A 12,229-nucleotide genomic window follows, 5' to 3' on the forward strand; every position below is an offset into this window, starting at 1 on the left:
GACGAAATTAAGTGTTGCAAATCATTACAATAGTAGTGTTAAAAGTAAGATATCCAACGCTGGAACCATTCAACTAAAACTAAGTGCTGTACCAAAAACATGCGCGAGTCCCTTTAACAGTTGGTAAACGTGTCCCATAAACTCTTGGTAAGTTTCACTTAGTCATTCATTAAACATTTACTATAACGTTTCCGGCAAAATTACTTCAAGCTTTCGTAGTGGCAGCGTCTTAGTTCCATGTTTCCAAGAATGAGCGTTAAGTGTTGAATAAAGCTATTTACGGATTTTGCTCTAATTTAAAAAGAACTAGATCTATCACATGATGTAAAATATGCCCGAATGAAAGTTTACTTGACACGGCAAGCAAATTGAAGGAATGTTATCATTGAGGTTTGGTAACTATGCAAATATTGAGCATGCATATAGCTCTTAGAGCAATACAAAACAATTCTCTGTTATGTTAGTATTGCTATTGATGTTTATATAAAACGATCGTCTAATATTTCATATTTAACTTATTACCATGGGCTTTGCAAGTTATATAGTGACTCTGAATAACGACTTTGTGCAGTTGTTTTATTAATATTCGCAAAATGTGTCGAGGAAAAGAGCGTGTACTTTAACTGTAAAAGCTGAACTCTCACAGATTGAACGTTTTGACAACTTTTTTTATATTTTTTTTGTCTTGGAACGAGATGATGGTGATAATCCATGGAAACCAGTTATATAAGACTGCTGACAAAAAAAAATAGATCGAAGATTTTTAAATTAAAGTTAAAAAATGATGTTTTGTGCATTTTTCTTCAACCGTTAGTAACGGTTAAAGCCATAAAACATTAATTTTCGAACGAAAATATGAAAATCTACGATCTGATTTTTGTCAGCAAACTTAAATCGTTGGTATCAGATATAATTGCAAATATTTGCTCTTTCCAAGACAAAAAAATAAATAGTAGTAAAAATGGTATATCAGTGAGAGTGCAGCTTAAAGCATAGGCTCGCTTTCTGATAAATTTCTGACCTATGTGTGTTGAATAAATTATGTGCCGACACGTGACAGATCCTATATGTTTGTTGACAACTTTAGCTGCAATGTTGTCAAATCTTGCTCTTCATCGAAACTTTTTTATCTCCTTTTTAGCCATTTTTAATTTGTTATTTATTAACATTTTTAGAGCTTATTTCATTTATAACATTCAAGCTTGTTTATTATCTAGAAAGTATATATATTTTGGTATTTGATTCCTTAGCTTATGGACCTTGTTATCGATGTATAGGGTACTGCAGTTTGTGTCTATATATGATAGTTTCCCTTTAGCAGAGGAATGGGAACGACAATGATTTCTATGGATAATGATGACAGTTAAGAGTATATCTTAAGTACTTTCACTTTAATCTTTAAGAAAGGAAAGTATATTAAAACAAACTGAAACATAAAATTAAACAGTGTACTCAAGCAACTTCCTCATCTGGTGTTAAAGCCGAACGATAGTGATATACTTGTTAGACTTGGGGGTTTTCTACTTGACTATCCAACAAATAGTCAAAATAAGATATAGTTGTCCTTGGTATAACCAGTACGCTAATACTCACAATTGCACTTTCTTAACCAAACATAAGGATAATCTTGGCAAATATATTTCTTGCTGCACATGCAACAATATTTTTAACCTCCTTAAAGCAAACACGTGCAGACACAGATTAAGCAAATGAAGAATACGCATTGATTCACAAAATTGTACCCTTATATCAAATAGAGATGAAGTTTGTCTTGTGATATTCCCTTAACAATATGCCTAGTGTTGCAATGTTACCAGACAGCAATGCAAAACTTTTAAGATACAGAGCAAAAAAAAGAAATTGGAGAGATATTTAATGTAAATTCAGAGTCATGTTTAAATGTTAACGAACGATTCATTTTTGTCTTTATGTTCCGATTAAAACAAAGAATTACAGTACAAATTTAATAAAAATCATTGTTTTTAATTCAAATAGTGATACATCTATAGTAAATTGATTACTACAGTACGATACTATATGATGTTAGGACAGAACGGACCATCACCTTGCGGGGCTACCTAAACAACAGTTTATAAAAACAAAACAAGATAAGGTACAAGGTAAAGACAATTATAAAATGCATGCTAATTAATGTTGGATTTTGATTTTGATTTTATTTAATAGCTAATAGACATCTTTTATTTACAACTACATCGCAGTTAGCTAGGAACAGCATGTGCTCGACATCATTTGTTATATAAACGTTCATTCATCGTGATACTTAAACGCGGTACTGATTTAACAGAGAAAAAATAATCCATGACTAAATGGCACAAATCATTTATTAATATAAACGTTGGTTTAAACAATATGTATTTCGATATGATATTTACAATAAGTTTAGTTTGACAAATTTGAGCATAATCAACGCTAACAAAGACATAATATATAATGCATATAAACAAAGAACATGTTAATTATGCACAAAACAACGTTCATCCATATCGGGCCTCCACAACATTACGGCTTTAACAGATTCGTGTTTATTCATGAACAAAATGCGCTACAAATTATTTGGTAAACAAACGTTCATTTATATCTAGACTTGATTGCAAATGGTTTCTACATTTTACCCCCAAAACATGTGTCACACATCATTTGGTATATTAACGTTGTCTTGACCGCAAGGCAGTACAACATGTACCCTTTATTATGAATAATCATGCATCCCGTTAGAGATACTTTCGACGGAAGTGTTTGTACTTCGTTATGTCACACAGCGACATATTACATATCTTAATAATGGTTATATACATGGATCCGTCCTGCGACTCAATTGCCGGGAGTTCTCCAAAAAATATTTGCGAACCCATCGTCGATATAAATCACATGCCGTTCGGTGCTGCGACTTAATACCTGTAACATCTAGACGGATACCTATTCTCCCCCGATGACATGCGCCATATTGCATCAAGGATCCGATAAACCTTCGACGCAAAACATGTACTTGTGTTGTCAACAGGTTGGTGCTGTACACTATTTTGAAGCAACCGAAAAACATGTAAGATAAATTCCTTTTTATCTGATTTTGTTGTATCAATATATATGCTTTGATCGTGTAGGATGAATTAATTTGGCAAGATTCTTTCCAGATATTTCCATAATTGTTACACCGTTGTTTCATTGTAACTGCCCATGAAATTATGTGCCACCATCTGAAATATATCCTGAGAAAAATCATGAGGTCGTCAGCGCTAACACAAGGACACAAATAACAATGATCATCAATTATGGAGTTATATTTCTTTGCATATTAACTTTGGATATGAATAAACAAGTGGCCCTTTTTCATATCGTAAGTAGCAGTAAGTGATTTGATAAACGATTGTTGAAAGTCTTAGACATGAGCTATCTGAATATTGACGGAAAGTAACGAACAGTTCGAGTTTATCATCGCATGTTTGGGTGTTCCTGAATTCTAAATTATCTTTTGATTCCGACTGGCTCTACCTTGCTTTGATGACTATTCGGATGCACGTTGAGGAATATAGACATGTATATACAAGAGTAAACCGTTTAGAAGATACACGTATATGTACCTTTGTGTAAGTGTTGTCAAACCCTTAAACAACAACTTAAACTGACCCTTAAATGAATTCGATAACATTTTTGTGAGGATCGTTCAATACTTATTGCATGTGATTTGCCAGGTCTACACCTTTCAGTTTCCTAATTAGTCCAGACCTGACCCAAATATGTTTTTTTCTATATTTAATTTATTTTATTGGAAACTGAAGGTACACACGCTGCTTCTCCTTGTCATCAAACAGTTATGAACACCATCTGGTTGTATAATGTCTAATATGTATGCCTTACTTATTTATATGAATGTATAACTTATTTTTAATAGGGATATGTCAAGCCTTTTAAGTAATATTAAGGTTTAATAAGATACACATTAGATGCTATCTTGTTGTAGCTTCTCATACTGTAAGATTCATAAGCAGATACTGCATGAATCAATTATTAAAATTATAATGGTCCATGCAAAATTATACAATTATGTACAATGATGATTCTACCTTTAAATCTGCTGACACCCGCGAAATGAACATTACGCACAATGTCGCCACAGTTATCTACAGATAATGACCAAATTTCACTGTGCATGTTAAGATTGAGCGGAAGCACTATAAAAAAGTCAACAAAACCATGCACCACCGTATTTTAACAACTAATAACTTTTCCTGTTTTGTATCACCTCTTCAATGTGTTTGAATATTATGTGAATTTATGCTGCATAGTTTGTTTAAAAGAGGTGAAGGGGTCAAACAGTCTTCGTTCCTTTTTTGGAGAGGTGTGTTTTGACATAATTTTATATTATACAAACTGCTACTCCATTTGTGTACCCCAACGCTCAATAGTTATTTTTGTCATAATTTTTAACTTGACACCCTTTTTTAACATCAGTACATTCACATGTATAAAAAACATAACTTTTGAGTGATAAACATTTATTTTGTTTATAAATAATGCATTTATGAAAAATATAAATGACTGATAACAAAATTGAAATCGTGTTTTTTAATTGCTGAAACAAACAAATATTTTAACGATTGGTGAGTGCTAAAATATTGACTGTAATCTACTTTCGTCTAATAGGGTAAAATACCGAGTTTTCAGCCTTTTCCTTACAATTTAAGCTCGGTATTATCAATAAAAACCACTGTTTTCGATATTTATCAATTCTGTTTGGTAATTAAAAGCAATTCTATTAATTGTGGTTAATTTTAGTTGGGAGTAAGGGTGCACCTTGAAGAACTAGAAAATTTAATTGCTCTTGTTTTCTGTTTTTATATAGTTTGAATAGGGACTTTGGTACTAGTACTCTTTTCCTTAGTTTGTTTTCTTGTAATAGTGATTTCTTTTGCAGAATGGGGCATTTTCTGAGGCGAGTGTAATAAGCCAACACCTACGGTTTTAACGTGAATTAAATTCTAATTTAAAACAACATTCAATATTGTCGACCAAAGTTCTAGCCAAGAATGATATGTAGTTCTTTTAAATTTAACTGATATTATTACACCTCACATTTGTTATAAGTTGTTATTGTAGACAAACGTATCCGGTAATAAAATTTTGTTTAACGATGTAGGACAAGTACACCTTTTATTCTGTATCAATTTATACATGCTCTAATCTGGTCGATATGTTTTTAAACAGTTTGATAAAGACAATGCGAGTCGTATAAAACATATTTAAAGGACTTTAAACAACGCAAAGTATTTGATACACATTAAACATACAAACCATTATGAAATGTACTACTAAAGTTAAATCACTGGTTATAACACTATACGAAATATCGCTCAACTAAACATACCATTATTTCAAGCGTTTGTAAATGATTTTACTAATCATATACAAATATATAATTAATGGTTAATTACAGATTTCCTAAAACTTCTTTATCCTTACCCACTTGTCAGTATAATATAACCACAATAATTATTAAGACTTCATTTAGTATATGTATGTATCAAAAACAATGGTCGAATTTTTTAAATTTGGCAAAACAATAAAAACTTAAAAAAAACTATTCATGTATTATTCGATCGACAATGTCAGGTAGGTTCTTACACAATAAATCAAAACAAACACATTTGATGTATTGCCTCATTTTACTGTGTTGTTGTCCATGTTTAGAAACGTCATAAAAATGTACTGTTTATGTACTATTTATTTCACATAATGATAACTTCCAGAAGGGCTCGAAATCCGTTCGGTATCCCAAAACAGACTTGATGCCACTAAGCAGGTAGGCCTGCCTGGCGGTGGAGATATACGGAAACTAAATCGAAGATGTACGTAGTTCAACCGTTCGCCGGTGTCCAAGGCTAAATTCCCACCAAGAACGATTATTTGTCAAAAAAGACTTCCTTGATACCTAGGACCATTTTTTAAATACAAAGTCTTCTTCTTCTTTGTTGTTGATTGACACAAGGTATGCTCCAAATTAAGCGAATGCTTCTCCTGCGGTTAAACACGCTCGATGTCCATCAACCAGCAAATAACAAGAAGTCATGAAGGAGATCCAGACTTCTAAGCAATCTACAACTGACCGAGCAGAGACTTTCTTTAAATTTATCCAAAATATTATCGAAGTTTCCTCTAGCTTCTTGTGTTTGGAAAGTTGAAGACATACTGTATTTGTTCATAAAATGTTTGCCAAAGTTGAGAGAAGAAATGCCAAATGCATAGCGAAAAAAACCCAAAGTTGTTGATCGAATGCAAGTCAAGTATCTAAAATAATGCCGACTTCAAATGAAGATTTAATTGTTATGTCGCCGAACTAGCCTGATATTCATAGCTGATTAACCAATTAAGATATTTACTAATCACGTTGCAGCCATGTTAACAAGAAATATGCAAATAGTCTGTTCTTGTCAACGATTTTATCTGAAACATAATCGAAGTACGAATGGAATCAAATATTTTGAGTGTAAATACAAGGTACTTTATATAATGTTTATGTGGTTATATAAAATTAAAATTGTGATTCTTTAGATATCTATTTAATATATAAATGTGTTTACAATAAATTTGGACAGTCGCTTGGATTACCTGTTTCAAACCATTACTGATTGAAACTATTTCAGTCCCTCATAGTTAATTTATCAAAATTATATTGTATGAATTAACGTACGCAGCCGATTTCCAATGACTTTGAAAAAGTCAAAGTTCAGGTTGGTTCCACCTCTCAGATCTTCTCGGTAGTATGTTTAGAAATCAGTCGTATATACTTACGATTATTGATCATTACGACCTTTAAATGTGCTATAAATACAAATACTGTATTGTTTTTTTTTATGCCATTTAAACCAAACAATTTGGCTAACCCTAATTTAACTCCGTTAATCGGCAGTTCAAGTCTTTGGAATTTTCAAAGACATATTTTAAGATGGATCATCAGTTAAACAATATCATGAAGCCGGACAGGAAAACGTTTCTGTAGAGTACGGAGCAGCAAAACACTCCGCTATATGGTTGGAAAAAAAACAAAAACAAGTATCGAATGGCGCAGGCATGATACAAGTTATCACGTAAAAACCATTCAATCAGACGCCGATACAATATTAAACACATCATAGAAACTGACATAACAACCCTGCTGAACAGGAATATGGTGACTCTATCATATTCAAGCTTTATTGACTTCCCAGACCGAATGCAAGGAGTACGACCTTTTTGCCGACGTCACTTCAGGTAACGGTTGAATTAACAGAGCCTATTTTCGTTCAAGAATTAACAACATGGACAGCCTATCTCAACCACAGGTAAAATGACACATAAATTCAGGCCGATAAAGCAAACACAGGAATAATTCATCACAGGCGCGTGGCATTTATATCTCATAAAACGTAACCAGGATATTTTTGATGACACACGTTTTGTCGTATCCGACCATCACCCAATGCCTACAAAACAAACAAATCCAATGTCAGTGTTTGTGAAAACTACAGAACAATTTATTGCAAAGACACTTTTACATTTTGCATCCTCATATGACTACCTCACCCCTACCTCCGACGCCTAGGAATAGCTACATTAAGTGGCGAGATTTGAGTACTACGGGATAAAATAATGAAATAAATGAGCATTTGTATAAAAGCTTCAATTATGTCGATTGACTTTTTTTCCATATAATTAATATATATTTTGAACTCCATCGATGTGTGCTCGTGGGCCTATGGCATTTTTGCATTTGAATATACTATGAAACTATGAAACTAAATCGTGATGCTAATCAGGGCGTTTAGTGTTTATGCTTTGCCGAGTTCAAGTCAAAACTTATACGATATCATGCGCGCTTTTGCAATTTGAGTTTTTCAATGTTTGTATACTTATGTTAACACTTCTGATCTAAATCAGATTAAGACTTAGGTATTCAAGCATCTTCAGGAGTACTGACATATAACGAACTATCATCCTCATGTGTCTTTTATAACTTGCAATTGCTGTGGTAGCTTAGGTAGTAATCTGCCATTGATGTGGTTGATGGGTAAGAGTAAAGAATTGACCGACTTCTGCGGCTGCATCGTTGTTCATTTCTGCCAACAACAACCTAAACTACACTAAACATGTATGGATAGTTTGTACAGATTGTCTAACATATAAAATTTAATTAATTGAAAAAAAAATCACCAATTATTGGAATAAAGAAAACCTTCAAACTAACCTATAACGCAAATTGCAAAGAACACTTACACAAAGTTATTCTGTATAGTTCATTTGAACAATAAGAATAAACAATTTGTTTGTAAAGTTTGCTACAGTAAGATCCTAGTATTAACCCTATATAACAACTACCTGATTGTGTATTACTGGTGCAAAAGACATACTGATTAACACGAAATGTGTACAAAGTGTGGCGTACATTATCAAGACAAAAGTAATACATGAATAAATAATAATAAAATAATATTAATTAAAGTAAATTAAATAGTTAATCATAAGAGTTTTGCGTACACGGTGGAGATGTTATTGTGTGTAGAATCATTGCATATTATGAAACGATAGTAGATCACAATAAATCTTTTAGCACTCCACAATAATTTTTGTTCGTGTTCAGCTATTAAATACACGATTACAATATTCTTATCAGTTTTTTCATAAATGCATAACTTAGTAAGAAGTAAACGGTTTATCACTCAAATTATATGTTTTACATGTGTATGTATTGCTTTTAAATAAAAGTTTCATTTAAGAAAAAATACTCAATCGATTTATGTTATATGCATAAATATAATTATGCTTGAACACAATTTGAACGATGCCATTTCAAAATTGACGCTACGTTCAAATACAAAAAGGAACTTTTCAAAAACTACAATAATCCGTCATGTTATAATTTTGATGTACAAAATAAAATTTAATTTGTTTCAGTATAATGCATTTTTTGGTTTTTGTTTAATATCCCAATTTAATTCACCGTGTGAGCAATTTGTTAATGTTTTACCTATTAACATTGTTTACGTATTTAAATATTACTCGTTTAAACACTTACCGTACACATGTATAAATGGTTATTTTGTCATCAAAATTATATGTCTGAAGACATGAATGTATCTCAAAAATGCTAACGAAACCTACAATATCACAATATGAACATTTAAAAACGAGTGGCAAAACGGGTGTTACTGCATTGTTTGTTCACGAGTATTTGCACAGGGTATATAGAATAGAGTTTTCAGTTTTTAAGGAATTTGTACAGCACAAGGAAGAAAGCTAAAGACTTATTTAAAGGTGTAAACTCCATTCCATGCGTACACTGTAGTAAAGTAGTCGTTTTCAAATCGGAGGAAGTGGGGATCGAGCCCAACATATTTTGTGTGAGAAGCTGTCAAGATAATCCTCAATCCACTCGTGAGATATCACTATACACTCAAGCATCAATCGGATGACTTGCTTGTATGTTTATACAATAACTACATAGAACAAATCATTTTTTAAAGAAACATTTCACATGACGTGTAATTTTAGCCTTCGTGTTTAAGTTGTAAGTGCTTTCGCCTACTTCTACGTATGTGCAAGGTTCAAGCCCCGTAATGAGCTGTTGATTTGGCTGTTTATTATCACTCAAGGCTGTGCCCCAAGTGACATTCCCTTTAACATAAAAGCCTGGACCCGCCCTTGCTCTTAAAAAACCCTTTTGTTTAAACATATTTTATTCATCAACGTATACACACATATTATAAAGACAAACAGAAAACCCATGTACAATCTAGAAAAGGATTAGAACGAAATATATATATATCTACCAGTATATACAAAAATTGTGTTTGGAATTAATTCAGTTCGACAAGAGTATAAAACGACAAACAGGAGAAATCGGAGGGGATAACCTAGTTATTTTTTATACCTTTTATAATGAACCGAAAAAGCAAGGAAAGTTTATTTAGTACTTACCAATACCGAGTTCGTCCTGTTTTAGTTCGTTGCCTCGTCTGCAAAATGAGTGTATTTGATATTGTCGATAAAACGACCCACTTATTATTGGGAATTAAAAGCTATGCCTTCGTTATTGGACGCCTTACAACGGAGGTATACGGGCTTTTTAAATGCATATGTATACTAGGAACAGAAGAGGAAGGGAGACATGGCAAGCCGTTTTGATACATATCTACTAAATCAGGCATCAGCCTCATCTTTAAAACAAACATGTTATATGAAAATTCAAGGTCAAGGCTAAAGCCCAGAACGTTTACCATTTCCGTCTTTATTTACCGATTAATATTTCAATAACAATATGATACAAAGCGTTTTTATAATTCACATTTATTTTTCAAACAATGTATTACATTGACTACATTATAGAATGATATAATTATAAACGGATACAAAAATTGAAAACCATATTATGTTATTATACTTCGACTAGAATTGATACTAGCAGCGCTTTAATAACAAAAAATGTACACTGTAAGAAAAGATAAAATAATATACAATCAAACCTCTATCCAATTCATTTATGTCATCTTAAACAGCATAGCAATGCATTTTGGTTTTTAAAGTTTGTCACGTGTGAACTACATTTATTTACCTTGAATTCAATTACTAGTATCACTAGCTAACTTAACCGTTTATCATAGCATTATGAATGGAAGTAGATAATAAAACTGATATAATACCTAAAAGTTCAATATTTTGATTGCATAAGTAATAAGTATCTGATGAATTGCCGGAGGCAATAACAGTTAAAAATGATATAACGAGAATATCTGCAAGGCATTAAGTATTTCGAATAATACATAAACAATTATTCAACAAGTATCTCCGATTTCATCTCTTTTGTTACGTAACAAAACAAAAATATGCATGTAATGTATTACTACTACAGGTCGCACTAAATACGAAGTGAATTTTGGTCAATTATAGGACCCGAAATACGCCAAACGAAATATACAAATAGTGCACACATCACTGTTCGACCATTGAAACGTTTTAGAACTACATGTTGGGATTACAACTCTAAGAACGGTACGAGAAGGGCGAGCTGACTAAGATTAGAGTCATTTGATTCACGCACAACCTCACAAGTTGGACGACATATATCCTCATTTAGTCATATTATTTGGTAGCGCTATGCAAGAGGTTAATAATACCAAATACGTTAAATAAAACATTTTGTATGAGTCAGTCGTGCATTGAACCCGGAATTGTACACATTAAAAAAGCGAACTAACAAATTACGTTTGCGATCATTGTGGTCAAGCATTCAAGATTTGACCTTAACCCAAGGCAAACTTCTGTTCTCACTGACCATCAGACTGATGTTAACCTACCATGTATTAATACTAAGTGTCTTTGAACAGTGCCATAGTTGAGAAATTAACTGCTTGGCGTGCGCCTGAAATTTCATCGTTTATATGAACACTTATATTTTTTTTCAAAATATGACCATTCAAAACATGACATTGTGAACAAGCCTGATATGTTTGTGTGTATTTAAATCTACACGGGTAAATATTAAAGATTTGTTATTGATGATTGTGAACATCAATAAATGTTAAAATGAAAATAATAAAAGAAACGCACCCATAGTGCATGGACAATTATAACATTCTAAATTCATACGATCAGACATATCTGTAGTGAAAAAAGCATCAAGATCAAAACAATTACAACTAAATAGTATTAATCATTGATAAAAGACTGATCATTCACATCATGTATTGTAATAGAAATAAATACTATGGGAATTACAGGGATAAGTTGAGTTGACAACAAAAACCTTATTATTGCACACCGGATAGGCATGACCGGTGAATTTAACAATGCTTGAAAAATCTGACACCCCATTCCAAAGGAGTCACGCGCTACAACTCGCCACTTCTTGTTTATTGTAATGTCTGGTTAACTAAACGTACATTATGTATTCAATAAAGCGCAATTACATACATATTACGCAAGACTTATAACTAAAAAGGAAATACATGATCGTAAAATCACTTTTTATGAACTATTTGACGTCAACTACCACGTGTCATGATTTCAAACATCGTTCGAGCATTTTGATGAAATCTACAAACATGCGTTATCTACGTCAGGGTTTCCACATATTTATAAATGTAGGTATGTAAGAAATACAAATCATGTTTACCTGCCCGGATAAAAACAATTCGACCTTTGGGCACGCTGAGAGGACTCGTTACCGGCTTACGCGGCT

This window comes from Mya arenaria, chromosome 7 (genome assembly GCF_026914265.1).
Source record: "Mya arenaria isolate MELC-2E11 chromosome 7, ASM2691426v1".
NCBI lineage: Eukaryota > Metazoa > Mollusca > Bivalvia > Myida > Myidae > Mya > Mya arenaria.